The 18,533-nt window shown below is 44.2% G+C and overlaps 1 protein-coding gene across 2 annotated transcripts in view; it reads right to left on the bottom strand.

Annotated features, from left to right (window-relative positions):
• The window catches only part of LOC135511924 (cdc42 effector protein 4-like), a 45,992-nt gene extending 28,904 nt beyond the window's left edge, over positions 1-17,088 (bottom strand). The window contains exon 1 of one of the 2 annotated variants that reach the window (XM_064933446.1): positions 16,946-17,088. The gene's annotated coding sequence lies outside the window, so the exon portion shown is untranslated. Of the gene's footprint in view, positions 1-16,334; positions 16,687-16,945 lie in introns of those variants that run through there. The other variant, XM_064933444.1, reaches the window with a different exon arrangement.
• Positions 17,089-18,533: the final 1,445 nt, after the last annotated feature.

Raw genomic sequence — 18,533 nt, forward strand, 5'->3', positions numbered from 1 at the left:
TTCGCAAACAGAGAGCTCACCCATGACGGCTCTGCCTATCTGCACCCCAGAGTGCTCACCCATGACGACTCTGCCTGTCTACACCCCAGAGTGCTCACCCATGACGACTCTGCCTGTCTGCACCCCAGAGTGCTCACCCATGACGACTCTGCCTGTCTACACCCCAGAGTGCTCACCCATGACGACTCTGCCTGTCTACACCCCAGAGTGCTCACCCATGACGACTCTGCCTGTCTGCACCCCAGAGTGCTCACCCATGACGACTCTGCCTATCTGCACCCCAGAGTGCTCACCCATGACGACTCTGCCTGTCTGCACCCCAGAGTGCTCACCCATGATGACTGCCTGTCTGCACCCCAGAGTGCTCACCCATGACGACTCTGCCTGTCTGCACCCCAGAGTGCTCACCCATGACGACTCTGCCTGTCTGCACCCCAGAGTGCTCACCCATGACGACTCTGCCTGTCTGCACCCCAGAGTGCTCACCCATGACGACTCTGCCTGTCTGCACCCCAGAGTGCTCACCCATGACGACTCTGCCTGTCTGCACCCCAGAGTGCTCACCCATGACGACTCTGCCTATCTGCACCCCAGAGTGCTCACCCATGACGACTCTGCCTGTCTGCACCCCAGAGTGCTCACCCATGACGACTCTGCCTGTCTGCACCCCAGAGTGCTCACCCATGACGACTCTGCCTGTCTGCACCCCAGAGTGCTCACCCATGATGACTCTGCCTATCTGCACCCCAGAGTGCTCACCCATGATGACTGCCTGTCTGCACCCCAGAGTGCTCACCCATGACGACTCTGCCTGTCTGCACCCCAGAGTGCTCACCCATGACGACTCTGCCTATCTGCACCCCAGAGTGCTCACCCATGACGACTCTGCCTATCTGCACCCCAAGAGTGCTCACCCATGATGACTCTGCCTATCTGCACCCCAGAGTGCTCACCCATGATGACTCTGCCTATCTGCACCCCAAGAGTGCTCACCCATGATGACTGCCTGTCTGCACCCCAGAGTGCTCACCCATGATGACTCTGCCTATCTGCACCCCAGAGTGCTCACCCATGACGACTCTGCCTATCTGCACCCCAAGAGTGCTCACCCATGATGACTCTGCCTATCTGCACCCCAGAGTGCTCACCCATGATGACTCTGCCTATCTGCACCCCAAGAGTGCTCACCCATGATGACTCTGCCTATCTGCACCCCAGAGTGCTCACCCATGATGACTCTGCATATCTGCACCCCAGAGTGCTCACCCATGATGACTCTGCATATCTGCACCCCAGCGTAGCAGATACCAGCGTAGCACAGGGCAGAATCTGTTCAGCCAACGCAGCAGTTACTGCTGACAAACAAACACACACAGTTACAGTGGAACTCACAGGGTAGGGAGCTCTGACCAAGCAGCTTTCTCTCTCTAATTGACAAGAAAATAAACAGCAAGGTACTCGCTTTCACAACACCAACAGCATACCACCCTGCATCCTACTGCTGCCTTGCTTCTGAAACTAAGCAGCGTTGGTCCTGGTCGGTACCTACACAGCCTCTCAAACATCTCTTTACTACAGCCATAATACAAATTCACAAGCTGAAAAACATCACAGTAAATATGTTGTCTGAATGAGAGGCTGGCACAAACACATCACAGTAAATATGTTGTCTGAGTGAGAGGCTGGCACAAACACATCACAGTAAATATGTTGTCTGAATGAGAGGCTGGCACAAACACATCACAGTAAATATGTTGTCTGAGTGAGAGGCTGGCACAAACACATCACAGTAAATATGTTGTCTGAATGAGAGGCTGGCACAAACACATCACAGTAAATATGTTGTCTGAATGAGAGGCTGGCACAAACACATCACAGTAAATATGTTGTCTGAGTGAGAGGCTGGCACAAACACATCACAGTAAATATGTTGTCTGAGTGAGAGGCTGGCACAAACACATCACAGTAAATATGTTGTCTGAGTGAGAGGCTGGCACAAACACATCACAGTAAATATGTTGTCTGAGTGAGAGGCTGGCACAAACACATCACAGTAAATATGTTGTCTGAGTGAGAGGCTGGCACAAACACATCACAGTAAATATGTTGTCTGAGTGAGAGGCTGGCACAAACACATCACAGTAAATATGTTGTCTGAATGAGAGGCTGGCACAAACACATCACAGTAAATATATTGTCTGAGTGAGAGGCTGGCACAAACACATCACAGTAAATAGGTTGTCTGAGTGAGAGGCTGGCACAAACACAACACGGCACCGTAACACGCATCGTTAGGTTGATCACATTCACTGACTGCTGTCTTTTCACGGCTGACTGAGTCAGTTTGTGTGTGTGTGTGTGTGTTTGTTTGTGAGAGAGAGACTCTTTCCCAGCAACTTTACAGGAACGCCCAGTTCAGGGCATTTGGTAGAGGAGGACGGGGGAATAGGACACATTTGCTAAAGGAGGACGGGGAAATAGGACACATTTGCTAAAGGAGGACGGGGAAATAGGACACATTTGCTAAAGGAGGACGGGGAAATAGGACACATTTGCTAAAGGAGGACGGGGGAATAGGACACATTTGCTAAAGGAGGACGGGGAAATAGGACACATTTGCTAAAGGAGGACGGGGGAATAGGACACATTTGCTAGAGGAGGACGGGGGAATAGGACACATTTGCTAAAGGAGGACGGGGAAATAGGACACATTTGCTAAAGGAGGACGGGGAAATAGGACACATTTGCTAAAGGAGGACGGGGAATAGGACACATTTGCTAAAGGAGGACGGGGAATAGGACACATTTGCTAAAGGAGGACGGGGAATAGGACACATTTGCTAAAGGAGGACGGGGGAATAGGACACATTTGCTAAAGGAGGATGGGGGAATAGGACACATTTGCTAAAGGAGGACGGGGAAATAGGACACATTTGCTAAAGGAGGACGGGGAAATAGGACACATTTGCTAAAGGAGGACGGGGAAATAGGACACATTTGCTAAAGGAGGACGGGGGAATAGGACACATTTGCTAAAGGAGGACGGGGAATAGGACACATTTGCTAGAGGAGGACGGGGGAATAGGACACATTTGCTAAAGGAGGACGGGGAAATAGGACACATTTGCTAAAGGAGGACGGGGAAATAGGACACATTTGCTAAAGGAGGACGGGGAAATAGGACACATTTGCTAAAGGAGGACGGGGGAATAGGACACATTTGCTAAAGGAGGACGGGGAATAGGACACATTTGCTAAAGGAGGACGGGGAATAGGACACATTTGCTAAAGGAGGACGGGGGAATAGGACACATTTGCTAAAGGAGGACGGGGGAATAGGACACATTTGCTAAAGGAGGACGGGGAAATAGGACACATTTGCTAAAGGAGGACGGGGAAATAGGACACATTTGCTAAAGGAGGACGGGGAAATAGGACACATTTGCTAAAGGAGGACGGGGAATAGGACACATTTGCTAAAGGAGGACGGGGAAATAGGACACATTTGCTAAAGGAGGACGGGGGAATAGGACACATTTGCTAAAGGAGGACGGGGAATAGGACACATTTGCTAAAGGAGGACGGGGGAATAGGACACATTTGCTAAAGGAGGACGGGGAATAGGACACATTTGCTAAAGGAGGACGGGGGAATAGGACACATTTGCTAGAGGAGGACGGGGGAATAGGACACATTTGCTAGAGGAGGACGGGGGAATAGGACACATTTGCTAAAGGAGGACGGGGAATAGGACACATTTGCTAAAGGAGGACGGGGAATAGGACACATTTGCTAAAGGAGGACGGGGGAATAGGACACATTTGCTAAAGGAGGACGGGGGAATAGGACACATTTGCTAGAGGAGGACGGGGAAATAGGACACATTTGCTAAAGGAGGACGGGGAAATAGGACACATTTGCTAAAGGAGGACGGGGGAATAGGACACATTTGCTAGAGGAGGACGGGGGAATAGGACACATTTGCTAGAGGAGGACGGGGGAATAGGACACATTTGCTAGAGGAGGACGGGGGAATAGGACACATTTGCTAGAGGAGGACGGGGGAATAGGACACATTTGCTAGAGGAGGACGGGGAATAGGACACATTTGCTAAAGGAGGACGGGGGAATAGGACACATTTGCTAAAGGAGGACGGGGGAATAGGACACATTTGCTAAAGGAGGACGGGGAATAGGACACATTTGCTAGAGGAGGACGGGGGAATAGGATCCATATGAGCCAGTGGCCTTGGTCAAGCCAGACCCTGCTGAACAAATACACTGTACACTCAGACACAGTGTCACCTCTAATTGATAGAGACAAATACTGAGTCTGCAGCTGTTCAGAGAGCACTGTGGTAGTTAATACCAAATCTATGCCAGCCATGATATTGCAACCCTCGTCTACCTGCATACCTCTCACCACTGTCTCTTTGTTTCCCTGTCACTATCCTCCTGTCTTTCTCTATGGGGGTTTGGCATTCAACTAAGGGGCAGGTCTGATTTCCCAGAAATAATGAACGGTTTATTTTTTACTTAAGACAGCGAGTTTCCATGCAGAAGAGCCTTGGGAGAATGTCTTCATGTGCGTTCACAAGTATGTATGCCAGGGCTATTCTAGTATAGTCTTACGGGGGGGGGGGGGCAGACTTTAAACATTTTATTTACAGGAAGGCCAAACATTTACATGGGATAACTTTTCCAAAGACCGTTATAAAAAGCAATGCACAAAAACACAACTATAATCTTATGAAGCCCTTTTATTCTATTGAAATGTAATGTTGCTAAAAGTTCAATTTTAAGTGCTTTAAGATTAGCTTAATTCAGGGCATCAAATGGTTTAAATAATGGAACATATTTGTACTTAGAACACAGTTGACCTGCATCACATTAATTAATTCCTACTTCCCTGTCTAATGTAAAACAATCTTTTGTTTTTATTTAAACATAGGAAACATTTTATGGATGGCATATCTCAGTTGACCAGCATCACATTCTGTTCTGTTTTCTATTTCTTTATTTTCTGTCTTTTTTTTAAACACATAGAAACCTTTTATGGATGACATCTCTGCAAAAGCTGGTCAACTGAGATAAGTCTCCCCCCCCCCCATCAGTAGAGAATGGGTCCCTATAACAAACTGCACCCTCCCCAAGGGGACTTCAACTCATCAAATCTCGTTGCAAATCTAGCTTTCAGTTTATCTAAAAACTCAGACATCTTGGGAGTGATCTGTACTGATGACTGAATATAGTTGCACCGTCTAGGGAAATGGAACATTTTGTTTTGGCTCTGATCAGGGGGACAAAAGAACTTTTATTTAGAAAATAAGTATATTTTTCTATTGTGTCAAAAACTGTTTTATCCCTCCTCTGTAGTCCCAAATTAAGTCCATTCAATTGACTGAAGATGTCACTAAAAACCATCATCTGAAATGAACTCCTAATCAAGCATTTTTGCTAGATGTGTTGTCTTTCATGTGGCGGCAGTTTAGGAGCAGAGCAACTCTCCCCTCCCTAAGCCCGCCATAAGCTGCTGCTCGAGAGCACGATTACCCTTGCTTAGCCACCGAACATCAGTGTGTAAAAGTAGATCATGACGCTCAGCAGACTACGAAACGTATATAGGCCCTGACGTAGGCTATAGGAGAGCAATAAAGGCTTGGCACAGTTCCCTCCCTGACAGTAGCGAACACACACAGCACGGAGTGTGAGTGTGTTTGAGCAAAGCGAGAGCCAGAATCGCTAATCTTGATCACATAATACAGTCAGACGTTTACATACACCTTATCCAAATACATTTAAAACTCAGTATTTCAAGTATTTCCTGACATTTAATAGTAAAAATTCCCTATTTTAGGTCAGTTAGGATCACCACTTCATTTTAAGAATGTGAAATGTCAGAATAATAGTAGAGATATTGGTGTATTTCAGCATTTATTTATTTCATCACATTCCCAGTGGATCAGAGGTTTACATACATTCAATTAGTATTTGGTAGCATTGCTTTTAAATTGTTTAACTTGGGTCAAATGTTTTGGGTAGCCTCCACAAGCTTCCCACAATAAGCTGGGTGAATTTTGGCCCATTCCTCCTGACAGAGCTGGTATATCGGAGTCAGGTTTGTAGGCCTCCTTGCTCGCACATGCTTTTTCAGTTCTGCCCACTAATTTTGTTGTCCTTAAGCAATTTTGCCACAACTTTGGAAGTTTGCTTGGTGTCATTGTCCATTTGGAAAACCCATTTGCGACCAAGCTATAACTTCCTGACTTATGTCTTGAGATGTTGCTTCAATATATCCACATAATTTTCCACCCTCATGATGCCATCTATTTTGTGAAGTGCACCAGTCCCTCCTGCAGCAAAGCACCCCCACAACATGATGCTGCCACACCCGTGCTTCACGGTTGGGATGGTGTTCTTCGGCATGCAAGTCTCCCCCTTTTTCCTCCAAACATAACAATGATCATTATGGCCAAACAGTTCTATTTTTGTTTCATCAGACTTGAGGATATTTCTCCAAAAAGTATGTTAATGTGCAGTTGCAAACCGTTGTCTGGCTTTTTTAATGGCGGTTTTGGAGCAGTGGCTTCTTCCTTGCTGAGCGGCCTTTCAGGTTAGGTTGACATAGGACTCATTTTACGGTGGATATAGATACTTTTGTACCCGTTTCCTCCAGCATCTTCACAGGGTCCTTTGCTGTTGTTCTGGGATTGATTTGCACTTTTCGCACCAAGTACGATCATCTCCAGGAGACAGAACACACCTCCTTCCTGAGCGATATGATGGCTGCATGGTCCCATGGTGTTTATACTTGTGTACTATTGTTTGTACAGATGAACGTGGTACCTTCAGGTATTTGAAAATTGCGCCCAAGGATGAACCAGACTTGTGGAGTCTACAATTTTTTTTCTGAGGTCTTGGCTGATTTCTTTTGATTTTTCCACGGTGTCAAGCAAAAAAGGCACAGAGTTTGAAGGCAAGCCTTGAAATACATCCACGGGTACACCTCCAATTGACTCTAATTATGTCATTTAGCCAATCAGAAGCTTCTAAAGCCATGACATGGATTTTTCCAAGCTGTTTAAAGGCACAGTCTATGTATGATCAACTTTTTTTTGTCAACTTCTTACCCACTTAAATTATAAATTATAAGTGAAATAATATGTCTGTAAACAATTGTTGGAAATATTATATTGTGTCACGCACAAAGTAGATGTCCTAATCGACCAAAAAAATCGACCATTTGTGGAGCGGTTGAAAAACTAGCTTTAACGACTCCAACCTACGTGTATGTAAACTTCCGATTTCAACTGTAGGTAGTTACAGTGACTTCAGAAAGTATTCACACCCCTTTACTTTTTCTAAATGTTGTAGTGTTACAAGGTGGGATTCAAATCGATTTAAGTGTCATTTTGTTTGTCACCAATCTACACAAAACACACAAAAAATATAACATTTGTAAAAAAATATATATGAAAAATAAAACACTAATATATCTTGATTACATAAGTATTCAATCCCCTGTGTTAATACATGTTAGAATCACCTTTGGCAGCGATTACAGCTGTGAGTTTTTCTGGGTACGTCTCAGAACTTTGCACACCTGGATTGTACAATATTTGCACATTTTTCTTTAAAAAAAGTCTTCAAGCTCTATCAAGTTGGTTGTTGACCATTGCTAGACAGCCATTTTTAAGTCTTGCCATAGATTATCAAGCCAATTGAAGTCAAAACTGTAACTAGGCCACTCAGGAACATTCAATATCGCCTTGGTAAGTAACTCCAGTGTATAGTTGGCCTTGTGTTTTAGGTTATTGTCCTGCTGAAAGGTGAATTTGTCTACCAGTGTCTGTTGGAAAGCAGAATGAACCAGGTTTTCCTCTAGGATTTTGCCTGTGCTAAGCACTATTCTGTTACTTTTTGTCCTAAAAAAACTCCCTATTCCTTGCCGATGACAAGCGTAACATTGTGTTGGACTTGCCCCAAACATATCGCTTTGTATTCAGGACATAAAGTTAATTCCCTTGCCACATTTTTTGCAGTTTTACTTTAATGCCTTATTGCAAACATGATGCATGTTTTGGAATATTTTTATTCTGTCAAGGCTTCCTTCTTTTCACTATGTCATTTAAGTTAGTATTGTGGAGTAACTCCAATGTTGTTGATCCATTCTCAGTTTCCTCCCATAACAACCATTAAACTCTGTAACCATTGGCCTCATGATGAAATCCCTGAGCTGTTTCCTTCCTCTGGGACAAATCACTCACTCAATGGTAAACCTGGTTTAGATCTATAGCAAGCTGTCAAAGTTAAAACAGACTCAATCATTGCTAAAATGGAAATAGGTCTGTCCATGATAGGTTGTTGCTCTGCCTTCTTGACACAGTCGACCAGACAGGTCCTACAGGCCCTAGTTTTGTCACCACTGGTCTACTGCCCAGCTGTGTGGTCATGTGCAGGAAAAGAAGGATATAGGTAAATTGCAGTTGATCCCAAACAAAGCAGCACATATCACACTTAGATGTACACAGAAGGAAAGTGTCAGTAACATGCATGTCAGTCCCTCATGGCTCAAAGTTGAGGAGAGATCGACTGCATCACTATTGGTCTTTGTGAGAGTGTGTTGAATGTACAGTACTGAACTGTCTGTTCAAGCAGATGGCACACAGTTCAGACACTCATCAGTACAACACAAGACATGCAACCAGAGGTCTCTTCACAGTCTCCAGGTCAGAGGCTAGGAAGCACAGTATTAAAATAGAACCATGACTACATGGAACTCTGCCAACCCAGGTAACTCAAGCTAGCAATACAACCAGATTTTTTAAAAACTGATAAAATAACACCTTATTGCACAAAGGTGACTTGTATTATATATATTGTATTGTCATTTGCACTATACTATGTATTAGACCTAGATATTGTGTGTATGTACTGATATGTAGGCTGTGTGAGACATTTTAAATGGATGTATTTCAGTCATTGACTGATAATGTTCAGTACTTTGTATTATGACATGTTTCATGTGGACCCCAGGAGGAGTAGCTGATGCTTTTGCAGCGGCTAATGGGGATCCTAATAAACACCAATACCAATTCAAAAAGCACACGGAGTGAGTCCATGCAACTTATGATGTGACTTGTTAAACACATTTTTACTGCTGGACTTATTTGGGCTTGCCATAACAAAGGGATTTAATACTGATTGACTAAATACATTTCAGCTTTTCATTTTTCCATTTGGAAAACATTTCAAATTAACATAATTCCACTTTGACATTATGGGGTATTGTGTTCAGGCCAGAGACACAAAATAATTTAAAATTCATACTGTAACACAACACAATGTGGAAAAAGGGGTGTGAATATACTTTCAGAAGGCATTGTGTTTGTAGATGATTGTAGATTCATCAGTCAGACTAAAATGTAAACACACACTTTCTCTCACGGTTCACACGTACACACACATCCAGTCTGTCCCTATAGACTTAGACTAGCACAAAGCCAGCAGAACTGAAGAACCAACAACGCCACATATCACATTGGACCCAGATCAACAAGAAACAAAGCAGTGCTTTCAGTGTTTCAGGGAGACGGAAGCCAAACCCTAAAAGGGTTTCACACACACAGCGCGCTGGGCCATCTCCTGAGAACTGACCCAGTAGACAGGCCAGTCCAGAACACCCTCTACTCACCCGGAGTAAAAAGGACTGCATGGCCAGGATACTGCTGACAGACAAAGGACTATTAGAGGTATGACTCTCAGGGTATTATGTTACTTCTATAGACCAGACCAGTGGTCTAGGAGGCACAGGATGGTTCGGCCCTCTAATGGAGTAGCCAAGGTTAACACAGAGGAGGCCACTGAAAAGACAAAGAAGGAATGTCGTCATCTCTCCCCAGTGGCCGTAGGCTTGAGAGATACAGAACGGAGGGAGAGAACAATGGAGAACCACTGAACTGTGCACAGGCCAGAGCATTTCTCTTTCTGACAGACCAGCTGCACATCACTCAGCACAATGTGTTTTGAATACATAGGACTCCTCTAGTGAGTCTACAGTATTGCCCAACTACTTGGCCAGTCAAAGCAGTGGTGGTGTGTCAGAGCCAGAGGTGAAGGGAATTAATGCAATCAGGGTTAATGGTTAATCATGTCTGCATTGAAACCTTTATCAAAGCAGAAGAGGGACAATCAGACAGGAGGAGAGACAATTTAACTCGCAATCCAGTATCTATGAAGTGTAAACACTGCAACCTAATTTACATATTGTAAACAAAAACACTCCCCTAAAACATTGTTCGATTTGGTTGAAGAGAAAAGCGACTGAAGATGACCTCAGATTGTATATTGGGAATGTGACTCACAATGAGAAAATGACATGAGTTCTAGTCATTTCTTTTGAGTTCAGACATGCTAATTAGGTACTTCTCCACGTCCATTGTCTAAACGTTAGTCTCTAAACACTTGTCATTTAAACCCAGGCTTCTGGGTAAAAACTGTACTGTAGAAGCTATTTGTACAAAATGATACAAGATTGTAAGTGCTTCAGTGGGGTTGGGCGATTTTTGAGGAGACCTCTTTTACAATATGCTACTCCAAATATTGTGATATCCATTATAATCGTTTTGCTCTGGTACTGACTAGATCATCCTAGACTGTGCCATTTTTGTTTTTATTTAATATATCAGTTGCATTCTCATTAAATAATCGTAGTATGGAGAGAAAAAAAGGCTTAGATAATTAAATTAGACTTGATAAAACTGCACAGTTTGGATTCGTAGAGTTTAAATAGAGTTCAGTCTCACACTTCACGATATATCATCAATGTCAAATATCACAATATTCAACTGAATTCTATAAAATCGGCCCAACCCTATGCTACAGTACAACCAGTAGAAGACATCCATCTTGTCAAGCAGAAGCTGAACATATCAGCCTGGAGTGTTGTTGAACCACAGATGCATACGTTCACAAGGCTCCCGAGTGGCAGAGCTGTCTAGGGCGTCACTACAGACCTTGGTTCGAGTCCAGGCTGTATCACAACCGGCTGAGATTGGGAGTCCCATAGGGTGGTGCACAATTGGCCCAGCATCGCTGGGGTAGGCCGACATTGGAAATAAGACTTTGTTCTTAACTGACTTGTCTATTTAAATAAAAAATACAAAAATTGACAGCCAAACCAGTTATTCATCTCTGCATTTGTCAAATTGTATGGAAAGTAACCAACACAGGGGTGTTTTTGTAATGCACAGTACAGTATCAGATGCATCTCAACAAAGCAAGAACTAGCTTTTACGGAGTATCAGCCTACTTATCCCTGGCTAAACGCTGTCCTTTAAGGCATGGCCCAAGCCATTTGATGGGGTTGTAACCCACTCCACTAGGGTTACAGATCAACAGGAGAACCCTGTAGGTAGCTCAGAGGACGCTCATAGGATTACAACCTAGCGACGACAAGAGCTGAAATGCAGACGCCTTTCAGAGTTAGGTAGCTACAATATCAGCTAACAGGGTCCAGAGTTAGGTAGCTACAATATCAGCTAACAGGGTCCAGAGTTAGGTAGCTACAATATCAGCTAACAGGGTCCAGAGTTAGGTAGCTACAATATCAGCTAACAGGGTCCAGAGTTAGGTAGCTACAATATCAGCTAACAGGGTCCAGAGTTAGGTAGCTACAATATCAGCTAACAGGGTCCAGAGTTAGGTAGCTACAATATCAGCTAACAGGGTCCAGAGTTAGGTAGCTACAATATCAGCTAACAGGGTCCAGAGTTAGGTAGCTACAATATCAGCTAACAGGGTCCAGAGTTAGGTAGCTACAATATCAGCTAACAGGGTCCAGAGTTAGGTAGCTACAATATCAGCTAACAGGGTCCAGAGTTAGGTAGCTACAATATCAGCTAACAGGGTCCAGAGTTAGGTAGCTACAATATCAGCTAACAGGGTCCAGAGTTAGGTAGCTACAATATCAGCTAACAGGGTCCAGAGTTAGGTAGCTACAATATCAGCTAACAGGGTCCAGAGTTAGGTAGCTACAATATCAGCTAACAGGGTCCAGAGTTAGGTAGCTACAATATCAGCTAACAGGGTCCAGAGTTAGGTAGCTACAATATCAGCTAACAGGGTCCAGAGTTAGGTAGCTACAATATCAGCTAACAGGGTCCAGGCCACTTCAGAAACATTTGAAACACTCAAATTCTAGCAGGTGAAGTCAGCTAAGGCCTAAAAAACAAAGTTCAACAGGAAAAGTTCAAACCTCAAGAAAGTATAAAGGCGTCAATTTACAAGTTCAACAGATTCTTATTTCCATGTTGAAAAGGGTTTGGATGAGTTCATGTCCTCAGCAAGACGTGTCTAACTGAAAAGGCATCTGCTTCCTGTTCAGGAGAAAGGTAGTTCCTGTAATTTTGCCAGACACAATATCCCTTCTCTGGGACTCCAGTACTATCCAAGATCAACAGGAGGGAAAATAACCAAGACGAGTAACCTGCTATCAACCACAAGAATGTGCACACACACACTAAGGGATACAGCAGGGCTATTCAACACTTCCCCAAGGAGGTCCTCCTGAGTATGGCTGGGTTTTTGTTCTACCTGATCATTAAGATGCACGCACCTGGTGTCCCAGGTCTAAATCAGTCATTGATTAGAGGGGAAGAATATAAAAAAGCAGTGGAACTGACTTCAAGGTCCAGATTTATATTTGAGGGGCCGATAACCGAAACTGGCTACTCAAGTAACACAAGGTTTCAACAGTTTAAAAACTTTGAATAATTCATATTGAATTACCGAAGAGAGTTTAGACCTCATCACCCACTGACACCCAATCCAGCCAACGTGTGTATAAAAATATCTCTAGATCTATGGGTCTTGAGTTCTGCGTGGCCATAAAGGTCACTGGGTTGAATGTTCACCTGGGGGTCAAAGGCTTGCATCACGTGAGGACTGATTGAGCTAACACCCTTGAGATAATACTTCATTCATTACGTTATCCAAAATACTTAATGAAAAATAGCATAATTAAAATGTATTGTTAAAAGATTGAATGGCCATTAAAATCATATTGGTGATTATGAGACTTATGGGTCTACATTGCATTGTGAGCCCCAGGCAGAGAGGTCAGACCTATTGGTTCTGATGTGCAGCAAAGTCTGTGGACAAAGTAAGTGGACCCTTCAAGCCCAAAATGGCAAGTCTTCCTCTATTCATACCCAGTCTCCCATAGGCAGTTACGTGGGTGGGTGAGTGGGTGGGTGGGTGAGTGGGTGAGTGAAGGAAGGAAGGAAGGAAGGAAGGAAGGAAGGAAGGAAGGAAGGAAGGAAGGAAGGAAGGAAGGAAGGAACTGCAGCATACTCAAACAATTTACATTTGCATTTCCTGCCTGGTTTAGAGGGGAACAGGCAGATCTACACATGGTCCACACAAGAACACTACATGGTCCACACAAGAACACTACATGGTCCACACAAGAACACTACATGGTCCACACAAGTAGGAAACCTTCAGTCAAATTGGGCATATGAGGCAGCTAATGATTATGGGCGTACAGCCCTAGAAATCATCCTGAGGACTTGTCACTTTAACTGAACTCCCTGTTGAATTGCTGGGGAATTTTTTCGGCACCTCTAGAAATTCGACACGATCTGACTGTGAAATACGCCTGAAGTCAGCTGTTTTTACAAGAAGCAGCCTCTCGTCAATGTGTCTGAATACACCCTCCCTCCAATGCTGCAGACTGTAGGGAGATCATGACCTCAGAGTAGTGCAGAGCAGAACTGGGCAGGTAGCCAGCAGGAGGCTCTGCCTTCACAACACCCAGGCAGCAGTCACCACCAATCACACAGCTTCAATTAAAGTACAATCAGAGTCCCAACATCTGAGGGCAAAGGTCAGAGGCTGTCTGCTCTGCAGTGCAACCCAACACAAAGCCAAGCTCATGTCACCATGTCTCAATAATTTTGTTTAGAATAACAGTTGCTATAAGAAGGGGGGTATAATCACTGAACTTTGAGAAAAGTATTGACAAAATAAATGGAAACCCTAGCAGAAGTTAGGGCCTTTACTAGTGGTTGATGCTGTTTACAGTACTTGGCCTACACATGATGACTCAATTGCCTAGATGCAACACAATACCATGTCCTGTAATTATCCATCAGGTCCAATCAAAATCACTCGGATGATGCGATACAGTGACACCCATCTACTGAGGAACGAGTGGCGTGCCAAATATGATAACAGGCTCAGGGCACAGAGGTAATGAACTGGAAAATAGACAATTTGGCAAGGAAAGGGGAGGAAGGGGGTGAGAGAGAGTGAGAGAGATGAGGGAAGGGGGTGGGATAGAGAAAGAGGGGGATAGAGAGACAGAAAGAGGGGAAGAGAGAGAGAGAGGGGAAGCGAGAGATGGGAGGGAAGAGAGAAAGAGAGAGGGGGATAAAAAAGAGAGGGGAGGAGATGGGGGAAAGAGAGAGGGGGAAGAGAAAGGAGAGAAGAGAAAGGGAGAGGAAGATAAAGGGAGAGGGGGAAGAGAAAGGGAGGATAGAGAAAGGGAGAGGGGGATAGAGAAAGGGAGAGGGGGAAAGAGAAAGGGAGAGAGGGAAGAGAAAGGGAGAGGGGGAAGAGAAAGGGAGAGGGGGGGGGAAGAGAAAGGGAGAGGGGGGAAGAGAAAGGGAGAGGGGGAAGAGAAAGGGAGAGAAGGAAAGGGAGAGGGGGAAGAGAAAGGGAGGGGGAAGAGAAAGGGAGAGGGGGAAGAGAAAGGGAGAGGGGGAAGAGAAAGGGAGAGGGGGAAGAGAAAGGGAGAGGGGGGGAAGAGAAAGGGAGAGGGGGAAGAGAAAGGGAGAGGGGGAAGAGAAAGGGAGGGGGGGAGAGAAAGGGAGAGGGGGAAGAGAAAGGGAGAGGGGGAAGAGAAAGGGAGAGGGGGAGAGAAAGGGAGAGGGGGGAAGAGAAAGGGAGAGGGGGAAGAGAAAGGGAGAGGGGGAAGAGAAAGGGAGAGGGGGAGAGAAAGGGAGAGGGGGAAGAGAAAGGGAGAGGGGGAAGAGAAAGGGAGAGGGGGGGAAGAGAAAGGGAGAGGGGGGAAGAGAAAGGGAGGGGGGGAATAGAAAGGGAGAGGGGGAAGAGAAATGGAGAGGGGGGGGGAAGAGAAAGGGAGAGGGGGGAGAGAAAGGGAGAGGGGGAAGAGAAAGGGAGAGGGGGGGAAGAGAAAGGGAGAGGGGGGAAGAGAAAGGGAGAGGGGGGGAAGAGAAAGGGAGAAGGAGAGAGGGAGGAAGAGAGAGAGGGGGGAAAAGATCATCTGGGAAAGTGTTTAATAGTAAACACAAGCATCAACTCAGTACTGTCAGACAGAATAACTCCAGGCTAGTTTGTTGGCTTCGGTAAACTTCTAATCATGCTAAAATGCCATGGGATGGATGATGATGCTCAAGGTTTTCCCATGTGAGTAATGTTAAAATAACCTGTCTTCCTATTGGAGCACTGATGCAATACACCCCATCTGCCATTTCTAAGTCCTACAGGACATTCTATCTACTGCTTTAGGGAACTAGTTATTATACTAGTTTACCCCCAGTAAACCACTTCATAATCGCAAATAATTATTGTATTTAAGCATATTTTATGCTCAATTAAAGTCCATTAAAAAAATATGAATCAAAAAGGAGGAAAGTCCCTCAAATTTCATCGCTCTGGCTCGGGATGGCAGAACTTACAACAATAACTTTTCACTAGTCACATATTTTCAGCTTCAATGAATGCAGCCAGTACACGCTACAATAGAAGTAACTAAGATGAGCCTGAGCAATACATTAACCCTGTGGGTCATTGATTTAAAGTGGCAGGCAACAACTTTCAGACAGGCAGATCACCTAAGGTGATGTTCAATTGTTGTAATGATGGGAGTTTTCTCAAAACTAACCCAGTTGATAAGACCGTTTTAAACACAATGAATATATCTTCATCGGCGGTGGGTTGAGTTACAGACACGATAAACAAAAATGGGAAGACTAGGCTGTATGGTGAGTTAACAATAGACTGCGCTCTCCTTTTATTGAGGAACCAGCCAACTAACTGCCCCTACACGAAGAGTGCAAGGCGCTGAGATTGTTCCACAAACATATTTTATATTTAAATGAGATGTAAATTCTTATTTTTCCTTCTACTAATGTTGTTCCCCGATTCAAAGGTATTTGAACGTTGTATGAAATATGTTTAAGCGTCAATAACAATTCTCTCTCTCTCATATATATATATATATATATTAAATGTAATCAAGACAAATGTAATCAAGCCAATACTCAGCAGTTCCAATCACACAATTACAAATATGTCCAAAATGTTACCTTGATTTCTGGTAGTCCAGACTGGGAAATTGAATAAGAGAAAGTTGAATTTCAAAATTGAGTTCCGAACAGAGCAGGATTAGCCTAAATACACAGCCGATTTTAAAGGACAAAGGATACCGTCCTTTTACAGAATACGATATTGCTAAAATCGTTTTTGAATCAGACTACTTAATCTCCAAAGTGTTATGAATTTCCCACGAGTCCAACAATAAGGTAGGCTATGATATCGGTCCACAGTCCCAATGAAGCCTACGTCCGTCAAGTTTGCAGTGCTGTGGCGCACAAAACACTGAACAGTCAGAGAGAAAGAGGCGAAGCGAGAGGGATAAGGATAACTTCTCCCAAAATATTTTTTCTCCGGGAGGTGGCGTTTTTTCTCGCTCACCAATCCTAGAGTTTTAGTATGGAGGTTAACGTGTGTTTCGAATTTGGTCAACACAAATATAATAGTTTATTTGCTCAGTGTGGCTTATTTAATATAATATACGTTTCGCAATGGTTAGGTTGTTACGAGTGTACTGATATAAGTAGGAAACGTAACATCCCGGCAACTTTGAGAAAAAAAACAACTTTTTTCGTAGTGCCCGTTGTTCACACGCGTAACTGACCTCTCATTGGCTAAAATAGTCCCACCTGATCTTGCCTCCGCCAGACCGCCTTGCACTTTTGAAGACATTTCTTTCCATTATTAGAGCGGACACTAGAGAATCTTGCCAATATAATGGATAATCTGTGGCACAGTCCTTTCCACTACTTCCTCTGCGCTCACCACCCTCCCATCCCATGTCGCGGTTTAAAGGGCCAGTACACAATTTCCTGACTGTCACAAAGGAATATATGTGTATCAAGTATCAGGTCCGTGAAAATATCTAGGAAAAAAATGTACATAAAAGGGAAAAAAAGTATTTTATTTCAAGGTTCTTATGAATACTGCTAGCAACAACATTATTATAATTCCATGCCTACAGTACAAAAGAGGAGAATAACTAATACCTAATACCAAAAAAAATCTGTCATTCTACAACTGAGCAAGGCCTTTCCCCAGGCGCCAGATGTATGTCAATAAGGCAGCCACCTGGCACCTCTCTGATTCAGAGGGGTTGGGTTAAATGCGGAAGACACATTTCAGTTGAAGGCATAATCATTGCCATATTACAGAAAGCAGGCGACCAGAAAAAGGATTTTCTTTTTTAACTTAGAAAAGAATGTATTTTGATCATCATCACATCAGGTCAACTGACCACGTGGTGCAAGGACAACAACCTCTCCCTCAACGTGGTCAACGTGATCAAGACAACGGAGATGATTGTGGAAAAGGTTGACCGAGTACGCCCCCATTCTCATCAACGGGGCTGTAGTGGAGCAGGTTGAGAGCTTCAAGTTCCTTGGTGTCCACATCACCAACAAACTAACAAGGTCCAAGGACATCAAGACAGGCGTGAAGAGGGCACAACAAAACCTATTCCCCTTCAGGAGACTGAAAAGATTTGGCATGGGTCCTCAGATCCTCAAAAGGTTCTACAGCTGCACCATCGAGAGCGTCCTGACAGGTTGCATCACTGCCTGGTATGGCAATTGCTCGGCCTCCAACCGCAAGGCACTACAGAGGTTAGTGAGTACGGCCCAGTACATTACCGAGGCTAAGCCTCTTGCCATACAGGACCCCTATCCCAGGAGGTGTCAGAGGAAAGCCCGAAAATTGTCAAAGCCTCCAGCCACCCTAGTCATAGACTGTTCTCTCTGCTACCGCACGGCAAGCGGTACTGGAGCGCCAAGTCTAGGACCAAGAGGGTTCTAAAACAGCTTCTACCCCAAGCCATTAGACTTCTGAACATCTAATCAAATGTCTACCCAGACTATTTGCATTGCCCACCCATATTTTACGCTGCTTCTGGTCTCTGTTATTGTCTATGCATAATCACTTTAATAATTGTAACTACATGTACATATTACCTCAATTACCTCAACTAACCGGTACCCCCGCACATTGACTATGTACTAGTACCCCCTGTATATAGCCTCGCTATTGTTATTTTACTGTTGCTCTTTAATTGTTTGTTATTTTTATTTATTTATTTTCTAGCTATTTTTCTTAAAACTGCATTGTTGTTTAAGGGCTTGTAAGTAAGCATTTCACTTTAAGGTCTGTTGTATTTGGCGCATGTGACAAATACAAATTGATTTGATTTGATATTA

This window comes from Oncorhynchus masou, chromosome 24, assembly GCF_036934945.1.
Source record: "Oncorhynchus masou masou isolate Uvic2021 chromosome 24, UVic_Omas_1.1, whole genome shotgun sequence".
NCBI classification, from domain to species: domain Eukaryota; kingdom Metazoa; phylum Chordata; class Actinopteri; order Salmoniformes; family Salmonidae; genus Oncorhynchus; species Oncorhynchus masou.